Here is a 15,022-nt window from a genome sequence, read left to right as displayed (position 1 = left end):
ATTCCTAACAAATCCAAAGCCCTACTTTCTGTACCATTGGTTCAACCATGCATTGTGACTCTAACATAGCCTGCTTCTGGTATCAACAGCATGAAACTGGGGGCATTTCTGAGAATACTATACTGGATTCACTGGATTACAGTCTCCTACCCAAAAGCTTAAATTTGCCTTCTAGAATTTATTTTCTGCACTTTCATCTGTCATTGAGCTCCTCTCCAGTGAAGGGTCTGGGGCACTGCCCACTCCAGGCCCGCTAATGTCCACCAATTGAACCTTTTAAGATAGAAGGTGATCAGAAGGTCCAGGGTGGGGGCACTAGATCATAAGGTGATTTATTTGGGACCCACTATAGATTCCCAATGGTCCCATACTAGAATAACATTTCTATAGAAGCTGTAGATAAAATAACATGGCCTAAAATCTTCTAAGTCAGCCGCATTATTTTATTTATTTAGAATTGACTATTCATTAGGTACTTTGCATGTATTATGTGATTTTTTGCATGCAAAGCAGCTAATTGTAATAAGAGCAGATTTTATGGTAATATGACACGTGAGTTCATGAATATTGTGTGATATACAGCTATTATCACGTATTATATGCTGTTTAATGCATGTTATAGACCTGTCGCTGCTTGATAAATCTTCCTATCTGATTGTGAGCCCTCTAGGAACAGGGAAATATCTACTGTATAGTACCTGAATGCAATCTGCTTTGAAGTGGCTGAAAGGCAGAATATAAATTAAAATAAATAAATAAAATAAAACATTAAGGTGAGTAGCAATATTAAAATCATAAAAACAAAAACCAGACAAATAAGTTATAAGACCCACTAACTCAGTTAACTCCAACTGCTCCCTGGAATTCAATCTGAAAAGAAATTCATAAAAACACTTAAGTGCCTCCAACAGAAGCAAAGGCCTGTACAAACAATTAGGATTTTAAACATTTCATAAACGCTAGATAATTTCTTTCAGTGTAAATATCCAGTAGAACAGTATTTCATAACATAGGTCCAGTTGCACAAAATGATGATTTACGAGTGTAACCCCTGGGCAGGACAGATCCTTTAACTTGTACGCAGGGGCACATAGAAAAGGAGATGGACCCTTTCTAAACACATTTCTCTCAGTTTCACTATGGATAGCAATTCACATTCTGAGTTGCAGGGTACAAATGTTCCAAGGCCATTTTGCAATTAGTCCCAGTACAAGCATGTGAACAGCACTATAATCACAGTCTTTATAGCCAAAAAGCACATTGAGAAGCAATGTGGCTCCCAACTTCTTTACTGATAGTTGATTTGATGACTGAAGAATATTTACAACTTATGTTCAGTGTTTAAATAAAGTAAATAAATAATAAGAAAGCAGGAAGATTACTGAACTTGTAACCTCACTCTTCTAGCAAAATCTCTTAATTCCTTTGGAAGCAGACTTCTTAACACTTGATCTCCTTCTCTTCCCAGTTACTCAAATTACTCAGATTGAAGATAGTCCAGTCCTCCTTTCCATACCTATGTTGAATCCCAGCTTCTTCATACTTTAGATATCCTTATGAAGTACCAATTGGGCACTCTACTATTAAGTGTAACACACCTGAGTCAGCAGCAACCACACCCCATTATTCATCAAAAGGCATTAACAAAGTATGGTAATGGTTTTAATGCTGGATATAACTACACCTTTTTTCAATAACACAATTTATTTTTTAGTGAGAGAGAGAACCTATCTACAAGGGCCTCATTAGTAGGGAAGTATTTATATCTCTATAGGAGGGCCACCTAATAGGTCAAGGTGAGGTGTTTGTGGTGGTTTAGGTTTTAGGGGCCAGTTTTGCATGTAGAGTGAGACGTAGAAACAGCACAGTACACCTTGGTGAAGATTTGATATCATTTGGAGTGAGGAAAGTCTCACAAAGATGAAAGTTTGTACTATGTTATAGAGGTATGTTATATGGTACCCTGTTATAGAGTCCATCAAGCTAGGGTGAGAGAACATAGTAGAAATTTCATCTTTGTGAGACTTTCCTCACTCCAACTGACGTCAAATCTTCACCAAGGTGTACTGTGTTGTTCATACATCTCAGTCTACATGTGAAACTGGCCCCTAAACCCTAAACCAACACCTCATCTCGACCTATTAGGTGGCCCTCCTATAGAGATATAAATACTTCCCTACTATGAGGGCTTTGAAGATAGTCTCTCTCACTCCCCTTAGTACAGGATGTGAAAAATAGGGATTATTGTGTGGTATACCATTGTGATGGTTTTACTACTGATGTGATGGTTTAAAAAACCCAAATAAACCATAAGCCATAAGTTTACTGCATGTGCAATAATACCAATGCAGAGCAGTAACTTTCTGTGTGGTAATTCATAAACATGCCCCTTATCATGGGTGTTATCAATGCATTAGTAACACTTTTTGATGAATCTAGGGAACAGTTCTTAATACCTTCAGCTCCTTCCCTCTAGAAAGGGACAGGACTCCACTTCTTAGATGTCAAAACCTTTTTTCCCTCAGGCTCTTCTTAGGTGAAAGATGCCTCTTCCCAATAAAATAGGAAACTGATTTCCTGGTACTCTTCATTAAGTTACAAAAATTAACCGACAGGAAACAGAAAGCTCCTGCCACAAACAAAATCTGAACTAAAATCCATGAGGATTAATGGTGCTTGAGGATGATAAACAGCTAGAACACACCATCTGCAGTTCCCACACAGGAGAGTAAAACCCACAATTCTACTTACTAAGGGGCCGATGCAATATCATGCGTGCAAAATATCTGCTTCCAACTCAGATGCACTTCTTTTTGAACACACGCACATCCCCTCTCTTGGACACTCAATCTAATATTCTAATGAGTTAGCACACTAAAAGGGACGTGTAATGGATAGTTTACGTGTCCATGCCATTAAGAGCCCAGGAGAAGTGGTAAGGAAAACGAACACTCAATTTTCTGAACGTTTTTCTAACCCGTGCACAGCAACAATATTAAGTAGGAGGAACCACCAAAAAAACTATACTTTTTGCTCTTCTGAGCATGGCTTGGGGTGCCTCAAAACTTAACACCAGCTTTGGGCCGCACTTTTTTTTTTTTTTTTTTAAATCGGGGGTACTAGCTAATAGCCTCATCAACATGGCATTTGCATGTGATGAGCACTACAAGCTACGCGCCGGTTTGGACACACGTTCCGTATGCGCTAATCCCGATATTGCATTAGGCGTATGTCTAGCGGGTCCCAAATGCATGTTTAGTGGCGTGCTGAGCTCAATGCCCAAAATTGCATCGGCCCTAAGTCTTCCCTGGACCTTCCCAGCAAGTTAGTACACTCATTTTAGTAAGGGAAACCAGAGGTTCCTTATACAAGTTAATACCAGTTTTCACATCTGAAAAGTTCAAGAACCCTCAATATATCCGGTTGAGAATGCAGGTTTCTAATGGGAATACACAAAATTAGAAGGTTCTTCAAATACTCAGGACCCCTAACATTCAGATATTTATATGCCAATGTCAACATTTTGATCTTGACCTATCACTGACTCAGCAGCTAATGCAATTCCATGAAGGGATGCATGACATGATTTCTTGCCCCCTCTCCCACCATGATTCTGGCCATCATATTCTGTAAAAGTTGCAATCTTTTGAACACTTTCTGAGGCAGCCCTAGACAAAGTGAGCTGTAATAATCCACCTTACTCATAAGCAGCGCAGGACTCACCATTTCCAAATCAGATTTGAAAAAAAAAAAAGAGCACAGCTTCCTAAGGAGCCACAAAGCCTTAAAGGAGAATTTCACAACTGCTAAAACCTGGGGAACCAAAGATCACTGGGTATAAGTTGACAACAGATTACAATTAGCTGTAAAGAAGAAACCAGATCTCAATAAAGAAGGCAGTTAGCGATACTTGGCAAGATAAATCTACTCTGTTCAGTTACTCTTCGCCCTCAGATTTCACCTCATAGCAAGTTCATTACCTTCTATAAAGATGAAATGTGTTCCTTAAGTTTTTTCTATGATGTGAAATATTGGGGGTCAATGATTAATTGAACCAATTGCTTCAAACACAACATCAAACAGTCCTTCCAATTAAGATAAGTATCAGCTGAATTCAAGTATTTCACAGTCCTGAGATCCCTCACTTCCATTTCAAGAGACAAATATTACTTCAAGGCTTAAACATTCATCAGGAGTAAATTATTGTCTCAGGCATTCTAATATAATAGAATCTTCAACCAACTCCGTCTGAGATACCTCTTCCAGTGAAGTCTTACCCAAAAAAGTATAGTTTAGATCTCCAGGCACCCTCTGCCTTCATATCAGATTATAGACAAAAAGTTTCCTCATCTGAGTTTCTTGTCTCCATCTTAACTACAGTAAATTTTTTTTTTTTAGATATACAGTGATAACTGTCACTGCTCTTTTTCAAGATTCAAGCAAGCTGCTAGAATAACTTAATGGTTAGAGCTGGCCAAGCACCATAATTCAAATCCCATTTCTCCCACTGATGCTCCTTGTGACCTTGAACAGGTCATTTCAACCTTCACTGCCTCAAGTACAAAACTTAGAATGCAAGTCCTTGGGGTTTGGAGTAAGTAATTAAATCTACAATCTAGATCACTGTAGTCAGAAAATGCAAATGCATTCCCAAAAGCTGCAGAGCAGAGGCATACACAGTGCACTTAGGGGCAGATTTTCAAAGGGGTACAAGCATAAGATACAAGCGTAACCCCCGAAAAGCTGCCCCTTCCACCCCTTGTGCGTACTGGGACGCGCGTAAGTCCCCGGGCTTTCCTGGGGGGCGTGTCGGGGGCGTGTCACGGTGGTGTGTCATCGGGGGCATTCCGGGGCGGGGCCGTGGGCGTGGTTCTGGCCCGGGGGCGTTCCAGGGCGTGGCTGAGGTCTCCGAAACTGCTCCCGGGCTGGGGAATGGCGCGCCGGCAGCCGGCCCGGGCAGGCGTAACTTTAAAATAAAGGTAGGGGGGGCGATTTAGTTAGGGCTGAGGGGTGGGTTAGGTAGGGGAAGGGAGGGAAAGGTGGAGGGGAACAAAAAAAAAATTCCCTCCGAGGCCGCTCCGATTTCGGAGCGGCCTCGGAGGGAACGGGCAGCGCGCGCAGGGCTCGGTGCGTGCAAGGTGCACAAATGTTCACCACCTTGCGCACGCCGACCCCGGATTTTAAAAGATACGCGCGGCTTCGTGCATATCTATTAAAATCCGGCGTACTCTTGTTTGCACAGGGTTGTGAGAACAAAAGTACGCCCGCGCGCTTCTTATAAAATCTACCCCATAGTGCACAGTGGTGCACAGGCACCAGCAACTTACAAGATGTATGTGCAATGTACCACTAACATGAGATGCCATTGCCAGAGTCTAGGCAGTTTGCCAGTCTATTGCGGCAATCCTCTGCTGCCTTTTTTCTTCTCCCAGTTCCCCACTGAAGCACAATTGTTCCCGCAGCACATCGCTCCAATCAGCTTCCTGCCTTTTTCTTAGACAGCAGGTACAGCTGCAGGAAAAATTAGAGGAGCAAGAGCATGATCAAGCTGCAACTAACAGCATTCTGCTCTCCCTCCCGACTCAGTGAGGCCCCGCTCCTCCTTCAAACTGCAGCTGCTGTTTCAGCTTTCCCTTCATCTGGTGCACTGACTCCTGTAGTTGATGAGGGTGGTGAATTTCCTGTCTCAGTCCTATGGCCATTGCTGCAGCTCTGCATTGCACTGTTATTGACATTGCCTCCCTCCCACAGACCTCAATCCAGCGTCATGCTGCTCTGGCCCCGGGCTCGTGCCACTATTGCTTGACATTTCCTCTTATTCTGCTACTGGCTGCTGCGGCCAGAGCATAGCCAGGTAAAAAATATTTTGAAATAATAATATTTACAAAAAAAACAAACAACTTGGCAGGAATGCATTGTGATTTAAAAAAAAAAAAATAATACAGTGTACTGTACTGACCTCATCTTTGTCTCTGAACTCCTTTCACTGCCCAGCATCCCTCTGAACCCTCCTCTCCCTTGCTCTCCTCAGGACTGTTGCTGGGCTGTCCAGGATGGGGGAGATTGGAGGGGAGGAAACATGACTGGCTTTGGGGACAGGGAGGCCGAGCCCTCATTGGATAATATGACCAGACCAGCCAGACAAGCTGGCAGCTGTGTAAGGGCTAAGGAACACTTGTGCCACTACAGCAGTGTCATGCAGCACTGGCATCCAGCCCCTGAAGAGGTGCATTGATGTTCCCCAGGCCTGGCGCTCAAAACAGTCACTTACCATGCCCCTCCCTTCCCCTCCTTCCTGCCCAGCATCTCTCTGTCTGAACCTCCTTGTCTCCCAGCGATCAAGTCTGAGAGAGATGGATAGGAGTGTCTCAAAACTCTTGTTTTTCAGTCACATGGCAGCAGCAAATTTTCTCGTGCATCACCAGCTTCAGCAGTCACCGTGCACCACTATGAAAGATACAATATTGATTAACAAAGTCCACAGATATTTATGATGTGAACTCGGTGGAGCAGAGGTAACCAATCTAGTTCCAGAAGGAATCCAAGAAAGTTTAGCTGGGGAGAAAATGAGCGAGCTGCTACTATCTGTAATTAGTTAAGCTGCTGCCACAGGCCAGGAGGGATTGGGGCCTATTATGGTCCTGAAAACGTCACCCCACATTGCTACAGACCAGGAGGAGAAGAGACAGAGGGGCCATTTGCATCCATTAGAAACCTCAAACCACACTGCTGCTTGTTTAGCAGAGGTGGGAAAAAGAGGGACTGATTGCAGTACTTAAGAATCATAAACCCCACTGCTGCAGTTTGTAAGGATGTGGGGAAGAGGGGCCAGTTGCGGCTGTCTGAACTTTTGTAATTTCGGCTGCACATTGAGGAAAGGAGAAGAAGGCTGAGTTATCACAATGGTGAGAAACATTTCTCACTAGTGCCATGTGCTCTCCTACGGGCATGACAGAAAGAGGGGAGGGAGAGCTACATCAGAAAAGTGAGAATGACTCAAAGGAAGAAAAGAGGGAAATGGACTAGGGTTGACAGTTTGAGGGGAAAGAGAGAGAGGGGAGAAGGAATGAGACAGGAATGAAGGACGAAATGGAGGATAAAGAGGGAGACAGGAAGCCATGATTGACCTGGTTAAGGGGAGTAAGAGTGGATGGCAGCCTATGAGAGAAGAGAAGGAGAGGACCCCCAGGAATCATGCTGGACAGAGGCAGAGAGAAAGGGAGGATTATAGGACCACCACAGTCCAGGAAGGAAGGAAAAATGCCCAGCAGGAATCGAGGAGGGAGGATGAGCCAACAGCCGGTAGTAAATATGATATTAAACACAAAAGTTATTTAGAGGGACACACAGACATATAGATTTCATAAGCCTTCTTTCCTTTGAAAAGTGGGATATTTTGTCTTTTCTAAAATTAAATTATTTAGTGAATATCATTTTCTGTGTTTGTAAGAATCATAAAATAAAATAGACTAAAAAGGGCTCAATTTTCAGGGATGATAGGTTTCAGAATTTTTTATGTGGATAAACACTATGTAAACAGGCCCTTTGAAAACTGCTGTTCCCCACTACTGAGGATAAAAGTACCTGTGCTGTGAACAGCCTGCAGACTGTTACCTGCAGGAGAAAGGAGCAGGACTAGTTTTAGGGAGGGAAAGTACATGCAGAGATTTAATTTTGAAATTCTCCTGCATACTTTCACACATGTACTTTGCACCTGCTTCAAAGCAGGTGAAATGTACGCAGAAACTAAAGTACTAGCTTTCACTTGTCAGCCTGAGTTTTCAAAAGAAAACTCTGTGAGCAGTTTCCCTTTGAAAATTAGATACCGGTGCTGATTTTCTGCCAGGCCATATGAATTGCCAATCTGGACCTTTTTAAATTTGCTTCCTTTTCCCCATGGCAGCTGGATTGAAAGGTGGAATGGATTCAACCTTCAATTATGAAAGCAAATTTTAAATAGGTTTGGAAATTACCCTCCCTATGAATTCAGTTTAGATAAAAAAAATTATGATTTATGAATGATACTGAAGTGCATATCATCATTTCTTTTGTTATAGCATGCAAAAATTAAAGAGAATTGTGTGGTGGTCTGTGAAACATTTCGAAGCTGAAAAGAGTTCCATTCCTTGAAAGGTTGGGATACAGTAGAGTTTGCAGTGGAACACAAGAATCTTGAATAATTGCCATCCTCACAGTTCACTCTGTGTCAGGTTAACGATCAGGACGTGAGTGGCTGAAAGGGTTCCAAACAAGCAAACTATGAGGGAGAGTAGTATCTCTATAAGATATCACTCTCTAAAAAACAGAGATTAACTATCTTAAGTTTTGTAAGCTGATTAACAATTTTTTTGTTCCTAGAAGTTATTGGATGTGCTCATTAAGAGGTGAATCTTAAAGCCTGGCACGCACCAAACTCGGGAGTTACACACACAAGTCGGGCTTACGTGCACCCACCAAATTTTAAAAGCTGCTCAGATGCACGCGTATCGCCCGCTGAGAGTTAAGTTAGCTAGCTAAGGGGGTCATTTATCAAAATGCGATCACACCATATCATATGGTGTGATGCAAATTCAGAAAATAGGAGAGTTGTGCTGATTTTAACTACACCTCTTTGGATTGCATTAGGCTGTGTGATAGCTGCCATGATGTAAGGTTTCATAAGTCAGTTGGGAGAGAGAGGGAGAGAGAGAGAGAGAGAGAGAGAGAGAGAGAGAGAGAGAGAGAGAGAGAGAGAGAGAGAGAGAGAGAGAGAGAGAGACTAGCCATAATGTCATGGCCCATAGGTAGGTATTTGTATCCCTATGGTAGGCCCACCTAGTAACTCGAGGTGGGGATTAGGTAAGAGTGTAGGGGGTTAGGGGCCACTTTGACATTCTACGTGACACCTACGAACAGAACAGTGGTCTCTTGTGAAGATTTGCTGGCTTTCGGAGTGAGGAAACTCACTCCAAGATGAGATTTGGGCAATGTTCTCTCAACCTAGCTTGATGGACTCTCTACCTGGGTAACATCAAGCTAGGTTGAGAGAACATTGCCCAAATCTCATCTTGGAGTGAGTTTCCTTGGGTGCGATCGCTGCTGGCATTTGCAGACCCGCCCCCCGCTTCGCCCCCCTGTACCGCGCAATTCAAAGAGCCCGGTGGTATTAGAGAATCCAGGCCTAAGTCTGGGTGTGCCAAAGAGATGTAAAAATGTAGCCAGATAGTTATCCAACTATCTTTAAGATAGCTAGTTATATTCAATAATATTGCGGCTCTCCTGAATATCCCTGCAAAGTTAGCCAGATAAGTATATCCGGATAACTTTGCAATCCAGCCACTGACTGAATATTACCCCCTGGGTGTTTTCCCCACTGAAAATATATTGGAAAAAATAATCTAGTAATCTGATTCCCTCTCCTAATTTTTAAACATAAAAAGCAATATTTCATCCAATATTCTTAAAATAAGTGACTATTTTGCCACCACAACAACTTGGTACAACTATATTTTGTCCAGTTTATGTTTTCACAGAATTAAGAAATTATTACTCCAAATCAAATAGAGATTCCTTTTACCATCATATTTCCGATCACCTTCTCACACATATAATTCACAACAGTTATGTATGCAGTGTGGTATGTAAATTTAAAGCCACTCTTTAGGCAGCAACCAAGTATATGCTAGCAAAGAGGTTCTGTTTTTTAACTATTATGCAAGGGAAAACTCTCTGTATCATCAACATGTGCAGTCTTTAGTTTCCAAACAAACCTATGTTATCCTATGTTCTACTTCTTTTCACTTACTCTAGGTGATGGCACAACAATTTGAATATGACACTGGAATCTTAAGAACAAAAGAAGTTGCCATACTGAGTCATACTGAGGGTCCATCAAGCCCAGCATCCTGTTTGCAACAAATAAAAGGTGGTGGGAAAATTAATGGAGACACTGCTGAAAGAAAGGATACTGAACTATCTACAATCCGGTAAATTACTGGACCTGAGGCAGCATGGATTCACCAGAGGAAGGTGTTAGGCGTGTGGACCCTTGAGCCAGGACGAGGGTTGGAACCACTATCGACGGATGGCCCGAGTAGTCCTCATTGCTGGGAGGCGGTACTGGTGAAGACCCAGTTGGAGCTTCACCTATACCAGCCCTCGTTCCCTTGGGTGCCGAGGCCAGCAGGACTTGGGTGCGTCAGGAGGTCCGAGTCGAGGCAGGCGGAGTTCAGGGGGAGTCGTGGGCAGATCAGGAGTCAGGGCTGGCAGCGGACAGGAAGCACAGTGAACCAGGCCAGAGGTTGGGGCAGGCAGCGAGCAAGCAGAAACGGGAAGACAAGCCAAAGATCAGGACGGGCAGCAGACAAGAGGAGTCAGGAAGCCAAGACGAGGTCAGAACTAGAACAGTCCGAGGACCGGGGCTCAGGATCAGGAGCACAGAGAAACTCAGGATCAGGAACAAGCAGCAACTAAGGATCAGGAACAAGCAGGAACTCTGGAACACAGCAACAACACACTCTTATGAGCAGGACCTGTTGCCAAGGCGAAGTGCAGGAAACCGAGCCGGCCTTAAGTAGCCCAGAGCTGTGACATCATCTTCGGAGGCCGGGCTGAAGTTTCCCGCCGTGGCCCCTTTAAGTATCGGCACGTCCTGCGTATGCATGCCTAGGGGAGCGCATGCTGGAAGGAAGTCGGCGACGTCCAAAGCCGCGTGGAAGAGACACCGTCGGGTGATTCGGGGCCAAGCTGCCCCGCGCCGTCAGAGGGGGAGCCCGGAGTCATTGCCTGCTGAGGCAGATAAGGGTACCCGGTCACGGGTTGCTGCAGCCGGGGTTCCCAACAGTACCCCCCCTTTACGCCCCCTCACAGAAGGGCCAGGCTTGCCGGGGTGTGTCCGGTGGATCTGTTGAAGAAGGGATTTATCCAGGATATTCGAGGCAAGTTCCCAGGTGTTCTCCTCTGGTCCGAATCCCTCCCAGTAAATCAGGTATTCCCAGGATCTGTGGTTGCATCTCACATCCAATATGTCCTTGACCTGGTAGACCTGGTCATCTTCTGAGGAAATGTCTGGGGGTTCTGGTGGTTTGTGGTGGAATGGAGAGAGCACCAATGGTTTCAACAAGGAGCTGTGGAATGTGTTGTGTATCTTCAAACTGAAGGGTAGGCATAGTTGGTAGGAGACCGGGCTCAGACGTTCGCATACTGTAAATGGACCAATGTACTTAGGAGCCAACCTCATAGATGACACTTGAAGATGGATATGGCGAGTGCTCACCCACAGTCGATCCCCCAGCTTAAAGAGGGGAGCTGGGCAGCGGTATTTGTCAGTCCCTCTCTTGGCTGCCTCAGCGGCTCGCCGAAGATTAGACTGGGTGGTGTTCCACAGTAAGTGGAGTTGCTGGGTAGTGAGCTGGGCCACAGGATAGGGTACCGTGAGTGGCATGGACAGCAGTGGCACAGTTGTCTTCCAAAGACCAGTTAAAAAGGAGAAGATTCCGTTGCGGAATGGAAGTGCAGGTTATGGGAGAATTCTGCCCAGGGTAACAGGGTGGCCCAATCATCCTGTCTGCTCCCAACAAAAGAGCGGATGAAGGTTTTTAGGGTCCGGTTGGTTTGTTCAGACTGGCCGTTCCATGAGGGCGGAATGCTGATGTAAAGTCCAACTGTATCTCGAACTTTTTGCACAGGGAGCGCCAATACTTCGCCGTAAACTGGGACCCGCGATCGGAAGCTATGTGTTGCGGAAGGCCATGGACGTGAAAGATGTGTTGGGTGAATAGCTGAGCAAGTTCGGGTGCCAGGGTAGCTTAGGAAGGGCGACAAAGTGCATCATTTTAGAAAATCTATCGACGACCACCCAGATGACTTGGTTTCCACTAGATGAGGGTAGGTCCACCACGAAGTCCATGGAGATGTGAGTCCACGATTCTTTGGGCACCGGCAATGGTTGCAAGAGACCCCAGGGGCATCCGAGAAGCAGTTTCTGCTGAGCACAGGTTGGGCAGGAGTCGACATAGGCCTGGATGTCACGTTCCATCTGCGGCCACCAGTAATAGCAAGAAAGAAGCTCCAGAGTGCGGGCCCTGCTGGGATGGCTGGCAGTGAGGGAGTCATGTGCCCAGGCCAGGACCTTCTCACGAAGGCAAAGATCAGTGGCACCATATAGGTGGTGGTTAGGACTTTGGCAGGATCCAAAATGTATTGGGGTGCGATCGGCGCATCTTCTGTCTCGTAGAACCTGGAGAAGGCGTTGGATCTGGCATTCTTAGTCGGTACCGCAGGAAGAAATGGAAACGGCTGAAGAACAGCAACCAGTGGGCCTGGCAGGGGTTCAGGCGTTGAGCTTGGCTGAGGTACTCCAGGTTCTTATGATCAGTATAAACCGTGATGAGGTGCTGTGCACCTTCAAGCCATTGCCACCACTCCTCGAATGCCATCTTAATGGTCAAGAGCTCCTTGCCCTGATGCCGTAGTTTTTTTACTCTGGTGTGAATTTGTGGGAAAAATAGGAACATGGCAACAGGGCCCCATTGCTGGAATGCTGGCTGAGAACGGCCCCTACCACAATGTCAGAGGTGTCTACTTCCACCACGAATGGCCGTGAGGGGTCGGGGTGACGGAGGCAGGGCTCACAAAGAAAGGCCTGTTTTAGCTCTTCAAATGCTTGGAGCGCCTCAGGAGGCCAATGTCTGGCATCAGACCCCTTCTTTGTGAGGGCAGTAAGGGGTGCTACTATGTGCGAGTAATGGGGAATAAAATGTCAGTAGAAGTTGGCAAAGCCAAGGAAACGCTGGAGAGTGCGGACCCCCCACGGGGCTTGGCCAATCCCAAATGCTAGCGACCTTCTCGGGGTCCATATGGAAACCAGTAGTGGAGACAATGAAGCCCAGGAAGGGAAGAGACTCCCGTTTGAAAAGGCATTTTTCTAATTTGGCAAAAAGGCGATGTTCTCGCAGGCGTTGCAGGACGTGATGAACCTCCAAGCGATGAGTGGGCAGGTCCTTTGAATAAATCAGTACGTCGTCCAGGTAGGCAATAACGTTATTGTGGAGCATGTCATGGAAAACCTCATTCATGAGGTTCTGGAAGACTGCTGGTGCGTTACATAGGCCAAATGGCATCACTAGGTATTCGTAGTGGTCATCACATGTGTTAAAGGCAGTCTTCCATTCGTCCCCAGGCTTGATGCGAGCTAGATTGTAGCCCCCATGGAGGTCCAACTTAGTGAAGATCCTTGCTCTCTGGAGGCAGTCCAGCAGTTCTGGGATGAGAGGGAGTGGGTACCCGTCTCGGCGGGTGATAGCGTTAAGGCCTCGATAATCAATGCATGGCCTTAAGATGCTGTCCTTCTTCACCACGAAAAAGAACCCGGCACCTGCCAGAGAGGTGGAGGGACGGATAAATCCCCTATCCAGGTTCTCACAGATGTACTGCGACATCACCTGAGTCTCGGGGAGAGACAGCAGGTACTCCCGACCCCAAGGGGGTGTGGTATTTGGCAGGAGGTTGATGGCGCAGTCGAACAGATGGTGCTCCAGGAGTGTCTCCGCCTTCTCCTTTGAGAACACGTCCGCAAAGTCCGCGTACTGGGTCAGCAGGGTTGGTGAGGTCATGGCCAGCAGGAGTCTGGGCCGGGGCAGGCCAGGAAAGACAGAAGGAATAGCAGTTGGGCCCCCAGGAGGCGATTTGCAGCATCTCCCAGTCATATCAGGGGGTGTTCCTCTGGAGCCACGGGAGTCCCAGCACCACTGGATGAATGGCCTTCTCAAGCACAAAGAATGAGATCTCTTCTTCGTGGAAGATCCCGGTATGGATTCTGACCAAGGTGGTGACAGAGGTGACTCGGCCTGGTAGTGGATCTCCTTACTCGAAGAGATTAGCAACAGTGGGGTCTTGGGGACAACGGGGAGCTGTAGTTGCTTAACCAGGATAAAGTTTCCCCCAGCTCCGGAGTCGATGAAGGCCAAAGTTGGAAAGGAGCCACCAGGGTAATGGAGAGTTACTGGAGCAATGCTTTGGGGAGTGGGATTTACACAGCCTAGGGTCCACTCCCCTGTGATGTCTAGGCTCTGGAGTTTTCCAGCCTCTCAGGACACTGGGCCAAAATGTGGCCTTTACCGGCACAGTAGAGACAGAGACCTAGTGCCCGGCGTCGCTGCCTCTCTTCCGGCAAGATGTGACTACAGCTGAGTTGCATAGGTTCTTCACTGCATGCGGGAGCCAGTTCAGGAGAAGAATGTGAGAACAAAGGCCGTGAGAAGGACGGTGCCAAGGGCACGGTCCTGCGCCCTGGCTTCAGCTCCCATAGGCGCTGCTGCAGGCGGCAATCAATTTGTCTAGTCAGGTAGATAAGGGCTTCCAGATCCTCCAGCAATTCCTGGGTGGCTAGCTTGTCCTTAATTCTAGAGGCCAAGCCCTCTAGAAAAATACTATGAAGGCTGTCCTCATGCCAGCCTAGCTCCGACGCCAGAGTGCGGAACTCTACAGCATAGTCCATCAAGGAACGAGACCCCTGGTGGAGGTGAAGGAGGCCCAAGGCGGCTGCCAATTGTCAGCCCGGTTTGTCAAAGACTTGTTTAAAGGTCTGGACAAAGCATGGAAGGTCCCCATGCTCCCATAGGGGAGAAGCCGACACCAGAACTTTACCATCAAGTAATGACAGAATGAAGATAGTTTTGACCTGGTTGATGGAAAACTGTGCTGGTGGCAGGGAAAAGTGCATGAAGCAGTGGTTCAGGAACCCATGACACTGCTTCGAGTCCTCTGAGTAGCGAGGAGGTGCCAGGAGGTGAAGAGAGGCGGAAGGAGCTGCTGCTGCTGCTGCAGGTGTCAGCGAAGGAACCCCTGGCATGGGAGCTGAGTCCAGTCGGTTGGGCAAACGTTCAACCGTGGCTACCAGGACATCCAAGCACTGTTGCTGTTGCTGGAGTCGCTGAGCCAGACCAGGAATGGCTTGGAGGCTGTTCAGGTCCGCCGGGTCCATGGCCTTGGCAAACTGTTAGGTATGTGGACCCTTGAGCTGGGACGAGGGTTGGAACCACCA

Source organism: Rhinatrema bivittatum, chromosome 1, assembly GCF_901001135.1.
Source record: "Rhinatrema bivittatum chromosome 1, aRhiBiv1.1, whole genome shotgun sequence".
Classification (NCBI taxonomy): Eukaryota; Metazoa; Chordata; class Amphibia; order Gymnophiona; family Rhinatrematidae; genus Rhinatrema; species Rhinatrema bivittatum.
This window is presented reverse-complemented; position numbering follows the sequence as displayed.